This window comes from Ambystoma mexicanum, chromosome 1p, assembly GCF_040938575.1.
Source record: "Ambystoma mexicanum isolate Mex_15411 chromosome 1p, UKY_AmexF1_1, whole genome shotgun sequence".
Taxonomy (NCBI): Eukaryota; Metazoa; Chordata; class Amphibia; order Caudata; family Ambystomatidae; genus Ambystoma; species Ambystoma mexicanum.
The window spans coordinates 220127824-220144283 of NC_090921.1; the positions used below are offsets into that span (position 1 = coordinate 220127824).

The 16460-nt window shown below is 47.8% G+C and overlaps 1 protein-coding gene across 1 annotated transcript in view; it reads right to left on the reverse strand.

The window, feature by feature from the left end:
* The window catches only part of LOC138568036 (NXPE family member 3-like), a 770737-nt gene that overhangs the window by 546203 nt on the left and 208074 nt on the right, over nt 1–16460 (reverse strand). The window lies entirely within an intron of this gene.

The following is a 16460-nucleotide window of genomic DNA, read 5'->3' on the forward strand; positions in this document are numbered from 1 at the left end:
GACTCTTCTGCGAGCCAGTGTCAGGAGAATACCTGCTAGCTTTCTCGTAGGGGTCTTCAACAGTCTGGTCATGCCCAACAGAGCTGCAGTGTTGGCTGGGAGAATCGGCTCACCGATTATCTTACTCGTGATTTCCAGCACCTGGGGCCAAAATGAGGCCAGCTTAGGGCAGTCCCATGCCAGATGTAAGAAGTTTGCTGAGGTCAACCCACACCTCTCACATCCGAAAGACGATTCTGGATGCTGCATTTTTGCTTTGGCTGGTGTAAAGTATGTTTGATGCAGGTAGTTGAAGTGGATTAACTTGAGGCGGGTATTGAGGGCAATCTTCTGGGTCTGTCTAAGGATAAAGGACCAATCGGTGTCGGAGAAGGTTATATTTAGGGCCCTTTCCCATCTAATCTTGGCTCGGGACACTGTGGGAGATGTGTCTGAAATGATGGTTCTGTAGATCTGAGAGAGTGGTCTCCCTTCACCCTGAGACTGAATTACTGAGTGTAAGAGCTGCCATGTTTGGGGTTGCTGTGGAAAGGTAGGAAGGATTGCTTGCAGAGTGTGGCGTACCCTGAAATAAATAAAGATGTCTAACGGGGTAGTGCCACCTTTTCCCCTTGCTTGATCGGGAGTCAGGAAACCGTCATCTGTGAATAGGTCCCTGAGGTTCTTGATTTGAAGTTTCTCTAGCCATTGGAGATATACTTTTTCGGACGTCAACGGGATCCCCGGTATGAATTTTGCTGGGAGGAGTGGAGAATATCGAGTGTCGATGTTGTATTTCTGCGCCAGGAGCTTCCATTTCTTGTACGTTGTTAAGATTATATTCATAGTGTCGTTGGGGACCGGGATTTTCCCGAAGATGACTGCTTTCAGTAGGTTCGGTGAGGCCAGGGCCCTCTCTATTTGCACGTGTGGTCTGACAGGGTTTGTGGTGTACCAGTGGCTAAGAAATTGCACCTGGGCCGCCCAGTAGTATCTCTCCAGATCGGGGAGCGCCAAGCCACCTTTTATTACTGGGAGGGTTAGCGTGGAATGAGCCACTCTGGCGGGTTTACCGACCCACAGTAGTTCCAGGACCAGACTCTTTAGTTTCTTCAGGAAGGGTTGTGGAAGTAGGATGGGAATGTTGGTGAAGAGATATAGAAGTTTCGGTAGAATCACCATCTTGACAAGAGAGGCTCTTCCCCATAGTGTTAGGGGTAGGGTTTTCCATCGGGCCACTTTTTCTGTTAAGGACTTGAAGGCCACTTCATAGTTGTCCTGGAATACTTCTTGGTGATTTAGTGACATTTGGATGCCTAGGTATCTCACCTTGGATGACTTCCAGGTGAGATGGAAGTCATCATGGAACGGCCGAGTCGCCGGGGTGAGCGGGAAGATAATTGATTTTGTTTGATTAATTTTGAGGCCAGATGCAGCTCCGAATCTGATCACTTCGCTCATGATAGGGTTTAAATTGTCGACTGGGTCCCTTATATAGAGAACCACGTCATCAGCGTACAATGAGATGATGAGTTTATGCGGGCCTATGACCAGACCTCTGTGTTGCCTATGCTCGCGTAGATTGGAGGCAAGGGGTTCCATTACTAGGGCAAATAGTAGAGCTGACAGTGGGCAGCCTTGCCTGGTACCACGTTGTAAGTTGATGATGGATGATCTAGCTGTGCCGACTATTATGTTGGCTGTAGGTTTAGAGTATAGCAGGGAAACCAGTCTAATGAAGCGAGCCCCCAGGCCCATCCTGGTGAGTACTGAGAATAGGAATGGCCACTCCACTGAGTCGAATGCTTTTTCAGCATCAAGAAGAAGAGCAATGGCTTGTTGGGATGGGTTCAGTGCTCCCATCACTCCAAATAGTCTCCTAATGCCGAATGTGGTATTGCGGCCCGGTATGAACCCCGCCTGGTCAGCAAGGACTAGAGCAGGCATTAGTGGCATCAGTCTATTCGTTAGGATTTTTGCTAGAATCTTGTTGTCTAGATTTAGGAGGGAAATGGGGCGGTAGGAAGCACATTTATCCGGTGGCTTGTCTGCTTTGTGCAGGAGAATCACATTGGCTTCACGCATGGTCTGTGGTAGGGTACCTTCCTCCAGGGCTTCCTTGTATACATCGGCCAAAAGGGGAGCAAGGGTAAGCGCAAAGGCTTTATAGAATTCCCCGGTTAGGCCATCGGGGCCGGGGGCTTTGGTATTCGGGAGTGATTTAATTGCCTCAACTATTTCTTCTGGGGAGATCAGTTCGTTGAGGGGTTCCCTTAGCTGTGCTTCTACCCAGTACAATTCAGTCTCCCTCAGGTATCTCAGTGGAGCATCAGAATTGTCGGAGTGTTGGGAACTATAAAGCTCTTGGTAAAAGAGTCTAAATTCCTCCGCCATGTCGACATCTGTGTTCAATGTTTCTTCCTTCTGGCTGCGAATTTCTGTAATAGGCGTCGGTGTGCGGTCAGCTCTCAGCAACCTCGCCAGGAGTGCTCCAGGTTTTTGCCCCTCGCCGTATTGTCTGACTACAGTGCCACGGTGGAGAAATTTTAGTTTGCGCTCGGCGAGTGTATTAAACTTCAGTAGTTCTTCTTTCAGGGTAGCTTTCGTTTTCGGCTCGTCCGAGTCTCTAATTTTGTGTTCGAGATCTTTGAGGCGGTCCTCACAGGTTTTGAGTTCGCGTCTAATAAGTTTGATGATGCCGTTCTCCTTGGCTTGGCACACTCCTCTTACGAAGCATTTCAGAGACTCCCATAGCACTCCGGCCGATGAGACCGACCCCACGTTGGCTTCGAGAAAAATATCGATTTCCTCCTTTAGCTCTGCTGCGAAAACCATGTCCAGCATGGAACCCGTAATGAAGCGCCAATTCTGTAGTCTGGGAACAGGCTGGGAGGGGAGGAGACAGAGGACCATTGGAGAGTGGTCTGATAGAGTCCGTGGTAAGATGTGACAGGGACCGGGCTGCAGGGGGCCGGTTCTGGATGTGAACAGGTAGTCGATGCGAGAGCTGGTATTATGGACCGCTGAGTGAAAAGTGTAGTCTCTCAGATCACCGTTAACCGTTCTCCAGGCGTCCCTTAAGTCAAAGGCACGGCAGATTTCTGTTATTTGCATGCTGGCTTTAGAGGTCTGTTGTGACGTGGTGTGTGATCTGTCTCTGGCCGGGTCCATGAGAGTGTTCATGTCGCCACCCCAAACCACCGTGGATTGTTCAAGTGAGGAGAGCTGCGACAGAACCCAGCCAAAGTTATCTGGACCGTCCACATTGGGGGCGTAGGAATTAATGAAGGTTATTGCCTTGCCTGCTATTATGCCCTTGACCAGTACGGATCTTCCTATAGAGTCTTTTGCAACATGTGTGAGACGGAAGTTGGTTCTTCTGTGCACTAGAATAGCCACGCCTCTGGAGTAGGAGGAGTATGATGAATAATATCTATGGCATCCCCATGATTTGGCCCATGTGCGTTCTTTCTCGGGTGTCAGATGGGTTTCCTGTATCATTGCCACATCAATTTCATGTCTTCTTAGGTATTGCAGGATTTTGCGGGTTTTGGATGGGATGTTACCTCCCCTTATATTCCAGGTTGCAACCTTGAATGTTGAAAGGAGAAAAATGTTTGGAATTGCGTTGGAGGTTCACTGGTCTTGCAGTTGTTGTACATTTGTTTGTGGAATGATGGGCTTGGAGCATATCGTGGTACGTTACATGGAGCATGACAGCTGGAAGCAGGGAGCGGGGAGCGAATCTCGTGGGGGGCATTCCGGGAAGGTGCTGGCTTTTCCTTGTGAGAAATTTGCACTTAACAAGTTCTGGCAATGCCAGAAGGGTGGTTATTATCCCAACCCTGAACAAAAAGCAATAAACAACCCAACAGTCCTTAGAACTATTCCCATTACGCGGCCAACCCCCAACATGTCCGACGGGATCCCCCCAAACTTGGGTGAGGGAACAGATGCTGTGCTCGGGGCGCTTGGGGCCTCTCCAAGAACTCTGCCCAATTGTTTAATGGAGAATGAGCGTGTTCCGGCTGTTTGGGTATGTTTCGGAGCCTGACCTGGGTTTAAGGAGGATTCCTGGGGACCCTCTCTCTCTGTGCGCGGGGTCGTCGAGTATTGTGAGCTGGGCAGCCGTTACGATCCAGAAATAGATGGACTTCCTCAGGAGAATCAAAGAAGTGAGTCTTTTCGTTGTGTTGTACCCTGAGACGTGCAGGGAATATCATGGAATATGCGAGCTTCCCCTCACGAAGTCTTTGTTTGGCACTGGTGAAAGCTCTTCTCTGGGTCTGTACTGTCGATGAAAAATCGGGATAAATATGGATTTTGTCTCCGTCATGGTGTAAATCTCCCTTCTCCCTTGCCAGCCGTAGGATGGTGTCGCGATCTCTGTAATTGAGCAGCCTCGCTATGATGACCCTGGGGGGGGCGCCCGGGGCTGGTCTGGAGGTCGGGGTCCTGTGGGCCCTCTCTATCATGAACATTTGCGAGAAGGAGTCTTTGCCGAAGAGGGAGAGGCACACGGACTACACAAAGTCCTCCATCTTCCTTGGGGTGTCGTATTCCTTGACCCCAATGATTCGGATATTGTTCCGCATAGAGCGACCCTCCAGGTCCTCGCACTTGGCCATTGTTGCAGACATTTGGCTTTCAAGTCGCGCGACTTTGTTGGAGAGGGATGTAGCACCGTCATCGAGGTTCGAGACTCTTTGCTCGACGTCAGTTAGCCGTTCCGAATGTGTGTCTAGGCGATGTTGCATCAGGTCGACTTTGGAGGATAGACCATCCATCTTGTTATTTAGACTCCCTATGCCTGCTTTTAGGTCTAGAAGGAGTTCTTTTATTTCCATCGGATAGGTTTCGGCTACTGGTTGATTAGAACTGCACGGTGACGGGTCATCTCCTTGTTGTGGGTTTGGGGTTTTGGGTGCAGTGTTGCTGTCAAATGTCAGCTTCTTTTGTAGTTTGTCTACTTTGCCCATCTTGGCAGATGTATGTAAGCAGTTTAAATGAAGAGGGTCAGCGGTGGCTAGGTGGCTCGCAGTTATCGCCGTGACTGAAGGGGCATTGGCATTGGGTCGATGGAGGGTGAAGGACTGCGCAGTTGTATGGAGGACAGTTAAGGGGATAAAGTTAGGATCACACCTTGATCCTCCTGAAGCTTCAATCGTGTTCCAGAGAGAGAGTGGCTGTATTATCTTGCGCTTGCGATGAGAGGGTCGAAGACCTGGAGTTGGTTGGTATATGATCCGTCCCCACGCAGGGGTCGCACAGGAGGCTGCCCGACAGCACGGCCCGCTCCGGAGGAGGCGCGACTGCTAGTAGGGTATCAGGAGTTTTGGGGCGAAGTAGCTCCAAGGGTCGAAGCCGGGGCCATGGCGTCTTATGGACTTCCTAGTAGACTGGAGGAAGTCCAGCCCCCCGAGCCACTGCTACCAATGGCCAACCGCGCCCACGGCCACGGTTTGGGGGCGCAGCAATCTACTCTCCGGGGCCCCCGGTGATTCCCGGCACGTACCTCAGGTCTTCATCCGTCGAACGGGTGCTCTGGCGTTCCACAGCCCGCGCCGCCGCCTCCCGGTCCGGTGCGGCTCTGCAAGATGGTTCCGGGGAAGCGGGAAGGCGCCACTATCGCCGGAACGCAGGTGCTGTAATCAGGAGGGGGGGGGCCACCCGTGGGCGAGGATTCGCCAGATGGTTAAGCGTCGACACCCCTCTCCTCGGAGTCCGCTGGTGAGGTGGTCCTGGGAAGGATGGGAGGCAGCCGGCTGCCCGCCGGGCTCCAGGTGGCTCCACTAGCGCCGGCCTCGGCTTCGCGCCCGGAGTGCTGGCGCCGCGATCAGGAGGGGGGGCCATACAGGATCGCGTTGGGACCCACGCCGGCCTGGAACCGGGGGGGGGCGCACCCCCCGAAGGCTGCCAGCGCTCGTGGATGATGGATCTCTGGAGGATGAGACGTCCGCACAGCGGCCCCCACGAAGCCGCGCCCCGCCCCCCAGCGCCCGCTCGGCGCGCGGGGAGGCTCCGGCCTCCGCACCGTTGTAGTGGTGTGGGGTCTTGAACTGGCCGATCCTCCCCCAGATTTCGCCAGGGAGGGCGCGGTGCATACAGAAGCAGGGAGAAGCCTTCTAGTTTCCAAAGCGCAGCCAGGAACCGCAGGATTCAGCAGGATTTATTACGGGCAGAGCGGGAGCTCAGGTAAGAGCGGCCATTTTGGTTGGCCCTCTAGCGCCCCCTTACAAATAGCACTTTACAGAATCAGGTTATAGCTGTTAAGTGACTTGTCTGGAATCAAAAGTATTATTTGGTAAACTGCATGGATGAAATATTTTATAAAATTGGTATACAGATGGAATAATTTATTTTAAATTGAAGAATTGTGAAATGCGAAATGTTATGAGTGTTTTACGAACTATGCACTTTATTCGATATGTATTTTATTGTGTACTGATAAATGTTAGCTTCTTTTTTCTTATAATTATCTGAAAACTTTATGCATGAACAAAATCACATTAAATAAAATAACAAAAGACCAAAATAATAATAAAATAATAATTCTATTTCGAAAAAATCATACTGGATTTTCTAATCTGCTGCAGATCCCCACAAGTGGAGCTGCCCCTCAAGCAGCGTGCCATCACGCCAGTCCCAGGGCCAGCCTCCCCCAGAGATGCCCACGCCAGAGCGCATGGGGTCGATCCAGGATCCCCTCTCCGCCTCCAAGTGGGGAGTGACCTGCCCCTCCGACTGCTTAGTGAAAATTAGCTCAGGGATCCACTTGAGCGTAGGATGCCGGCTGCGGGCCCACAGGACAACTCAAGGCAGGGCCTCCATTCATTGGAAGCGCTTTTGATCCATTTCAGGTGTAATCACCTTGCTCCTCAGATCTGTTCATCCTTCGTTGCTGGGGGGATATCTGTCGTCATCCTTGATGAGGAGTTCCAATTTAGGCCAACGGGCTGGGGGAATAACTATGTCAGCTGGTAGTGTGATCCTCAAACCGCCATATTGGCTGCTCCCCCTTATGATCTCCCAATAACTCAATGTTTAACTAATTATCATGTGACTGTTTTAATTGATTTATTTCTCATAGGGTACATTTCGATCTGATCATTTAGGCCCGAGGCAACCACATTTGCCAAAACATCTTTATGTTTGTGAGGAAAAAAAGTGCTGGACAAATTTAGTTGAATCTGTCCATCTCTGGATTGCCACTGTTCTTTGCTCTCTGACATGGGTGCTAACTTTACATGATGGAGGGCCCACATATAATAAATCATATAAGAAATACAAGCCTTCGTAAATGTTTTAAATTCAAGATTGAAAAGATATTTTGATCCATCTCATATTACCATAAACAAATGTTTTGGGACTTAAATTTAAAGGGCACAATACCTACATGCCACAGGCAAAATGTTCTTGTAGTTGCAGACCTTCAGTTAGCACATTGTCTTCTCCACTGGGTACCTGTATATGTGTGTGTTTGTGTTAAATATTGTTTTACACTCTTCTCTTTCCTATAGGCAAATAATGGCATAGTGGGCAATTGCATCTCGTCCATAATTAGGGGCCAAGGTTTTCGAATAAGCCAACTTAACTTATTGCTAGTAGGTTTAAAGGTAGTACGTAAACACTTCTGTGGTTACTTTGTGAGAAGACTGTTGTTGGGGCGGGGGTCGGTATACTATTATGTGCAATCCATATTATATGCTATTTTCCAAGCTCATCTAACTAGGAATTTTAGGTGCTGTCTCTGGCATAGTTCATTCTGTAATTTGCTCCGGGTGATAGTCCTGAATTTTCAGGAACTGCACACAGGGAAGTCCCTTTTTCAACCTTAAAACCTTAATGTCAAACCGTAATAATGTGTTCCTATCTATTGATCTGCTCTACAACTTAGTGAATACGCTACCACATTCATCATGTTATTCTTCGGATAATTCCTGGGCTCTACCCTCACTGGGTTCTTCAATCAGTCTCAAAGTCTGTTTGGGATGACAGCGTTTCAACTGATTGATATGGACCCATTTCTCTTAGTCTGTTCTCCTTTAGGGATGCAGATCTTATAGGCGACAGGTGAGATTTTGTCGTCAATTTAAAAAGCACAGCGCCAAGAGGGGAGGAACTTACGCTCTTTGGTGTGGTTCCTTTGGAAATTGTAGAGGTAGACCCTGTCTCCTACTTCGTACTTTTTCTTCGTAATCTTTAAGTCGTAGTGGGTTTTCATCTCCTCTGCCGACTTTTGGTGTTTGCATAAAATTCTCACTATTCTCATGGGTCATGGACGAGTTGATCAGGGTCTGCTCTTGGGTTCTGTAGTGCAGATGCTTACGGTAGTACAATTTTTCATCCAGTCATGAGCTCGAATGGAGAGATTTTTGTCGCAGAAGATGGTGTTGTTACGCTCACCTGGTATCCACGGGGACGCCACCCAGCCCTGGTTGGATGATTTGTACTCTCGAACCCTCTCCCGGTCCCTTGGTAAGGCCTCTGGTTAAAAATGGGTCTGCAATATAGGAGAGCTGGATTCAATACCAGATTGTCTTTATGTTTTCCCACCTCCCTTGGCCTCAACTCCTTTCTCCCCCCTGGGTCTTCTCCTCACCTTAATATTGTAAAAGGTGGATTCTCCATCCTGCTCCTCGTGGCAGGGGCGCGTAGATGTGGGGGTGAGCAGTGACCAAGTTACTTCACTGGTGCAAGCCCCCCTGTGGGAATCCAGGCCTGCTGCGATTCCGTAGGTTTGCTGCTTTACAGTCTCTATATGCAGTTCTTATGTTCCTCTTAGTTCGAATAATAATGTCTTGCTTCTTTCCTTCTAGGTATGGAAAGGTATTTTGGTGTTGTCATGCAGTTTGAAGATGAGCATGGGCCGGTAGGCGAAAGCGCGGTGTGCACAATACTGTCCGGTGAGTAATGCGCGTTGCGCCTTTTATATTGCTAACCTGTGTCTTTTCTCTCCTTGCAGGTTGCGATGTTCCTCGCTTAGCGCCGTAATGTTCCAGCAATGATACTGACCAGGAGATGACTACCCAGGTAAGAATTGTGTGGCTTTCTTCATTCTGGAGGAAACGTGAGTAAACGCTTACTAATGCTGTCTTTCTTTCTCCTCTTTCCAGGTTATGGTATTCCAGGATGCATGCGGTGCCGGATGATGGAGTTCGTACCTTCAGGTGAGTGGAAATGAAATCGGCGATGGATTGAAGACAGGATACTGTTCCAGGTAAGTTTCGTAGTGTTCTTTCTCTCTCTGCAGGTCCTTGGTTTCAGGTAAGCTGGCATCAAAGAACTGGACACGGTGAGCGTTACGCTGCCTACAGCAGAATAATGCAAAGCATGTTCTGCTGTTTCGGTGCGGTTTAAATAGTCTCAGGTAAAGTAGTCCAGGTAAAATAGTCCCAGGCCTGCCACACCCAAAGTAGTCCAGGTAAAGTAGTCCCAGGCCTGCCACTCCCAAAAGACTAGACCGCATAGCTCAGTTCCTTGTAACTGAGCTATGTGTGTGCCACCATGTTGGCTGAAGTTAAATAGTCCCAAGTAAATAGTCCCATTCTAATGTTGGTCTTCATGATGGTTATGAGCATGGCGCCAAAGGTGCCAGGACTGACTCCAAGAGAGTCTTGGATGAGGTTTTAAGGCCTTTGACCTGGCCCTAACTGGAAGGCTGACTTGCCAGTGAGGGCCAGTGGCAAGGGTCATGACAGGTGTAGACCTAATGGCCATCAGGACAAGCGGCAATTGAATGTCCAAACTAGGTCCATAGTCCGCCACAAACTTCTTCAAGATGCCCACAATCGTTTTATTGTACCTCCCAACTCCCCCGCTCGAGGCTAGGCTAGGCGGTAGGCAATGTGGAGTTTTCTCTTTAGCCATAGTATCGCCCACATCTTTGTCATCACCTCACTGGCAAAATGACTTCCTCGGTCCGACTCAATCCTTTGGGGAAGGCTGAAACGTGAGATGTGATTGATCATTAGGGCGGCAGCTGTTTCCACCTTGCAATTTAGAACCGGAAGACATTCCACCCACTTGGTAAACAAACATGTCATGGTCAACATGTACTTGGTTCCTCTACAGGAGCGAATCCGGCCAAGGCAGTGTCATTCCCCTTTCCTGTAGGGGAGCTTGGAGTGTGAGGGAACATGGCTAAAACTGAGCACACACAAGACACCTCTTTAAGTATAGGTCAAGGTCCCGACACAATTCTGGCCAGTATGCAACCTCTCGCAAGATTTCTAAGGTTGTAGTAAACCTCCTACGACCGGCAGTGGCTGTGTCATCTTCTTCTTCTGCTAATTATCGACAGCTTGGGCGGACCCACGCAGGCGCTTCCCCATCCAAAAGGATGATGTGCACCTCCCCACCAATCTTACACACAACCCTCACTTTCTCATAACTCCTCCCACCGCCCCGTCTGCCCCACAAAATCTAACAGCACACTGCTCCTTTCTCTGCCTCTCACCCCGACTCCTCCCAGCAAAGCCTTCCCACTCAGTTCAGCGACTCCCAGCGCAGACATCCGAACCTTCATCAACTCTCTCTCCTCGACATGCCTCTCACACGCAAGCAGGCACCCCACACAGTCCCTCGACTCACGCTTCCCCACGCTTCCCCACTCGAAACAGACTGTCATTCAGCCCCACGTGCCCTATCCTCAACCGATTCAGCATCACCTCCTCCCTCCTCCTCCATTCCAGTTTCCCTGCATCCACCTTCACAGACACTTTCTCACGAACACCAAACATCCACCTGCCCTTCACCCCACTCTCCCACCTCACCTGCCACTCATCCATAACCCGCTTCACCACCACAGCCTTCACCTCATCCACACAGTGACTTAACATCAGGCTTCAGAATGAGGTAGGTACCACCCACTGGTCACATCCAGATATGGATCTCTGTACCAACAAACCATTTTGGATTCAGAACATTTTGAAAAACTTCATCAACACCCGGAGATCCTCTTTCCTGATACAATCGGATTCTGTCAAAGGAAAATTTACAGGATCTTCAATATGTTGATAAAATATCCCAATAATCGGGTTGACTTTTTGTGCAGTAATCAAATCTGCATCTGGGGTTTCTTTACTCCACTGGGCAGTTGAGAGTTAATTTTGGGAATGTGTTTGGGACCTGGTGACAGCAGCGACCTGGATTTCCCCAAACAATGATTTGTGGATGGCTCCTGCCAAGTCATTTCGAGTCATTTCCAGTTTTGTCTGGTCCCTCTATTTTTATTTTGGAGTGACCTCAGTTCTTTTTCCAATAGATGGTCATTTCATTAGAGTTGACCAGATCATCGATTGCTTGGATTCCTTTCCTGTGCTTGAGCAGTTTGTTATTCGCACACAACATGCCTTGATTTTTCCAATTAATCAGGTGCTTCACTAACCCATTCCTGACATAATCTGAATCCATGATTATGACCAGTTCTTTGACTTGGTGTTGCACAGCAGTGAGGATGGCTTGATGTACCGCCATCAACTGTGCCTCCTATTTTGTACCCAGCAGAGACCTCGGGATCATCATTCACCCAGGGATTCCCAATGCCTACCACTAGTTATTTTTCCCCATGATTATCAACATGGTAAGAGCACCCATCCACATAAACTATGGGTATCCCTGGCATGTGTCTTCCTCATAGACTTTGTGCGGGGACGTAAGGTACTCCTCCATTTTGTTGTTGGATTTATGACTAACGTCCGCGAGACAGTTTTCTTGTGCACAGTCATGCAAGTCAGCCGCAACTTACGCTAGGGGACTCTTCTTGTTTTGGCTATATCTGACCTCCACAGGAAAGTCTTGTATGGACAGAATCCAGGAAGTCATTCTGGAATTACTCAGCTTCCCCATTTGGATTCGATCACTTTGGAGATATTGCAAGGGCTGGTGAGGAGTCTCAACAATGATATGCACCACCTGGAGGAACGGGCAGTAATTATTCAATTCCCACACCGTTGCCAGGAGTGTCTTTTTACAATCGTTGAATTTTTCCTCCACAGAGGACAAAGTCTTGCTTGCGTACAAGATCACTTTGTTGACCTTGTTGTGCTTTTGGTATAATACTGCCGTTAAGCAAGTATTTGAGAACCCTGTCTCCAAGAAGAATTCCTTGTTCTTTATGGGTATGCCAAACAGGGTGCTTCGGAAAGGCTTCTCTTTAGTTGTTTTACTGCCTCAGATTGCTCTGGACACCACTCCCACTTGACCCCAGCTTTTAATAAATTTACCAAGGGTCATGTGACCTCTGTATAGTCTTCAATGAACGTTCTACTATAATTAGTGAGTCCAAGAAGGCTTCTTAGTTTAACCAGAGTAGTAGGGTTTTTCGATTTCAACAATGCTTCTACCTTTTTTGCCTGGGGACTGAGACCCTCAGGGGTGATTTCATGCCCTAAGAAGGTCACGCAGGTCTTACACCACTGTGCCTTCTGAAAGGATAGTTTTGCTCCGGCCTTCTGCAACTGGGTGAGAAAATAGCATATTTCAGCTATGATTTCCTCCACAGTTCAGCTCTTGATTAAGACATCATCTACATAGGCTAGGTTTGCCCTTTCACCCAAGTCGGGCATGGCCTTATGTAGGAAGATATTACATTTGTTGCCAGAGTTTATGTATCCAAAGGGGGTTCGTGTCCACGTGTATTGCTGCCCCCCCCCCCGAAGGTAAAGGCAAGCTTGTACTGGTCTTCCCTACTCATGGGTACGGTCCAGTAACCGCTGGTCAGGTCAATGGTGGTACACACCTTTGACCCTTGGATTGTGTCCAGTCCCTGAGCGATGTAGGTAAGGGACCATCTTGACATGTGGACCCGTTTATTTAACTCCCTAAGGTCTCCGTAAAGTCTCCATTGGCGATTGGGTTTGAGTATCCCCAGTACCGGGTTGTTAAAGGTACTGTGGACTGGACAAATTATCCCACGGGACTCTAAGTTGTTAATCTCTGTGAGTGACTCCATAGACACGAGAGGTAACTAGTATTGCTTCACAAACACAAGAGCCATCTTGGGGTCCATAAATATGGAGGTTGAATGTATCTTGGTGCGTCCACAGTCGTACAAATCTGCAGCAAAGATATCCTGAAAATCCCAAAACACCTTTTTCAGATTCTGCTTTTGCTCCTCGGTCTCACAGGCATCAGTGAGATTGATTTGTTCTTTGACCATCTACTTAATGCCTGGAAATACCTTGGGTTTGGCAATTCTGGCGGTATCCTCCAGCTGTGTGGAGAGATCTCTTGTTATGGTGTTGGCCTGGACATGAAGTTTCAAGGATGGGAGGTAGTCACTGTTGACTCGAAATACCACCTCATCCTTCCTGATGTCACAGGTCACCTCTTCCCCACCTTAAGGGCAGAAGTAGTACACCAAGAAATTCCCCCCTTGCTGGGTAAAAATCTTTTCCGGAGGAATATCGTCATCAAAATTGTAACGGTCATTTGGAATTGGTCCAATGATCTCATTACTTAACACAATAGAATAATGTTGGGAATCAACCGCCATTCCAATAAAGGTATCTGCGCCCAAAGTGATACTTCTAGGGTCGCTGTAATCCAGCAGTATTCAGATTGTGTCATGTTGTAAGTCAACTAGGGGTGTCAGATGTAAATACAAACCTTGCTGTTGGAGGTGATAATTCAAATGTATATAAGCATCCTTGTTTTTGAGGTTCTGTCCTCGCTTAATTTTTAGGGGAATTGTAAATGGTCGTACCTGTCCTGGGATGGTGACCTCTTCTCCATTTTGAACTTCAACCGCATACCGCAGCAACTGAGCTGACCGAAATGCTTTCTCGGTGTTGTCAATGCCCATGGGGTAACCCCCGAGTCGGGACCAGGCTTTGTAATTAATTATGTCCAAAATAATTGCGAATAGATTGAGAATGTCACTGCCTATGTAAAAGGCAGAGGAGGCATCTCTCACAACCCAACAATTATGGTCTATGCTTTTGTCGCCAATAGAAACCTTTAGCATACACTTGCTAGGCAGGAGATGTTTGGAATTTGGGGTTTCCAGGCCCATTTCCCACTTATCAATCAACTTAAACGTGGGAATGGTCTGATCTTTGGGAGTTTCCTGGATAATGCTTTGCTGATGAAGCTTCTTTCTTTATTCAGGCATACTCTGGTGAGAACAGGCTCCCCCCTCAAATACCTGAATGGGAAAAAACAGTTGTTCACCCTTTATCTGGATGTCGGTCAAACTGTGAGCTGGTTTTTCATCATCTTTTATCATGGGATTTGGGTTTCCTTCAGATTGTGGATTGGTATAACATTTTAGAGTATTTCCTTCCAGTGTGGAAGGCCACTAAAAACTGGGAGGAAGGTTGATTTTCAAAAATAGAGAAGGGCCCCATCACCAGGTTGTTCTGATGCAGAATTGACAGTGATGTCTGGGACTTGATTATTCCTACAGTGGAATTCTATTTTGTCGGACCGTTGTTCAATCATGTGGCACATACCATTTAAACTCACATCATTTGTACTTTGTTTTAATTTGATCGGCCAGTTAGTATGAGTCCAGAGGACCTTGTTCACGCAGCCAATCAGGGGTGATAACCTCCAAAGGAGGTCATTCCCCAGTAGACAAGGTGTGCTCTCTGGAGTGATGACTATCACCAGGTGTTTCACCCTATGTCGGCCAATTTTGATCTCCACATCACTTTCTCACGAACACCAAACATCCACCTGCCCTTCACCCCACTCTCCCACCTCACCTGCCACTCATCCATAACCCGCTTCACCACCACAGCCTTCACCTCATCCACACAGTGACTTAACATCAGGCTTCAGAATGAGGTAGGTACCACCCACTGGTCACATCCAGATATGGATCTCTGTACCAACAAACCATTTTGGATTCAGAACATTTTGAAAAACTTCATCAACACCCGGAGATCCTCTTTCCTGATACAATCGGATTCTGTCAAAGGAAAATTTACAGGATCTTCAATATGTTGATAAAATATCCCAATAATCGGGTTGACTTTTTGTGCAGTAATCAAATCTGCATCTGGGGTTTCTTTACTCCACTGGGCAGTTGAGAGTTAATTTTGGGAATGTGTTTGGGACCTGGTGACAGCAGCGACCTGGATTTCCCCAAACAATGATTTGTGGATGGCTCCTGCCAAGTCATTTCGAGTCATTTCCAGTTTTGTCTGGTCCCTCTATTTTTATTTTGGAGTGACCTCAGTTCTTTTTCCAATAGATGGTCATTTCATTAGAGTTGACCAGATCATCGATTGCTTGGATTCCTTTCCTGTGCTTGAGCAGTTTGTTATTCGCACACAACATGCCTTGATTTTTCCAATTAATCAGGTGCTTCACTAACCCATTCCTGACATAATCTGAATCCATGATTATGACCAGTTCTTTGACTTGGTGTTGCACAGCAGTGAGGATGGCTTGATGTACCGCCATCAACTGTGCCTCCTATTTTGTACCCAGCAGAGACCTCGGGATCATCATTCACCCAGGGATTCCCAATGCCTACCACTAGTTATTTTTCCCCATGATTATCAACATGGTAAGAGCACCCATCCACATAAACTATGGGTATCCCTGGCATGTGTCTTCCTCATAGACTTTGTGCGGGGACGTAAGGTACTCCTCCATTTTGTTGTTGGATTTATGACTAACGTCCGCGAGACAGTTTTCTTGTGCACAGTCATGCAAGTCAGCCGCAACTTACGCTAGGGGACTCTTCTTGTTTTGGCTATATCTGACCTCCACAGGAAAGTCTTGTATGGACAGAATCCAGGAAGTCATTCTGGAATTACTCAGCTTCCCCATTTGGATTCGATCACTTTGGAGATATTGCAAGGGCTGGTGAGGAGTCTCAACAATGATATGCACCACCTGGAGGAACGGGCAGTAATTATTCAATTCCCACACCGTTGCCAGGAGTGTCTTTTTACAATCGTTGAATTTTTCCTCCACAGAGGACAAAGTCTTGCTTGCGTACAAGATCACTTTGTTGACCTTGTTGTGCTTTTGGTATAATACTGCCGTTAAGCAAGTATTTGAGAACCCTGTCTCCAAGAAGAATTCCTTGTTCTTTATGGGTATGCCAAACAGGGTGCTTCGGAAAGGCTTCTCTTTAGTTGTTTTACTGCCTCAGATTGCTCTGGACACCACTCCCACTTGACCCCAGCTTTTAATAAATTTACCAAGGGTCATGTGACCTCTGTATAGTCTTCAATGAACGTTCTACTATAATTAGTGAGTCCAAGAAGGCTTCTTAGTTTAACCAGAGTAGTAGGGTTTTTCGATTTCAACAATGCTTCTACCTTTTTTGCCTGGGGACTGAGACCCTCAGGGGTGATTTCATGCCCTAAGAAGGTCACGCAGGTCTTACACCACTGTGCCTTCTGAAAGGATAGTTTTGCTCCGGCCTTCTGCAACTGGGTGAGAAAATAGCATATTTCAGCTATGATTTCCTCCACAGTTCAGCTCTTGATTAAGACATCATCTACATAGGCTAGGTT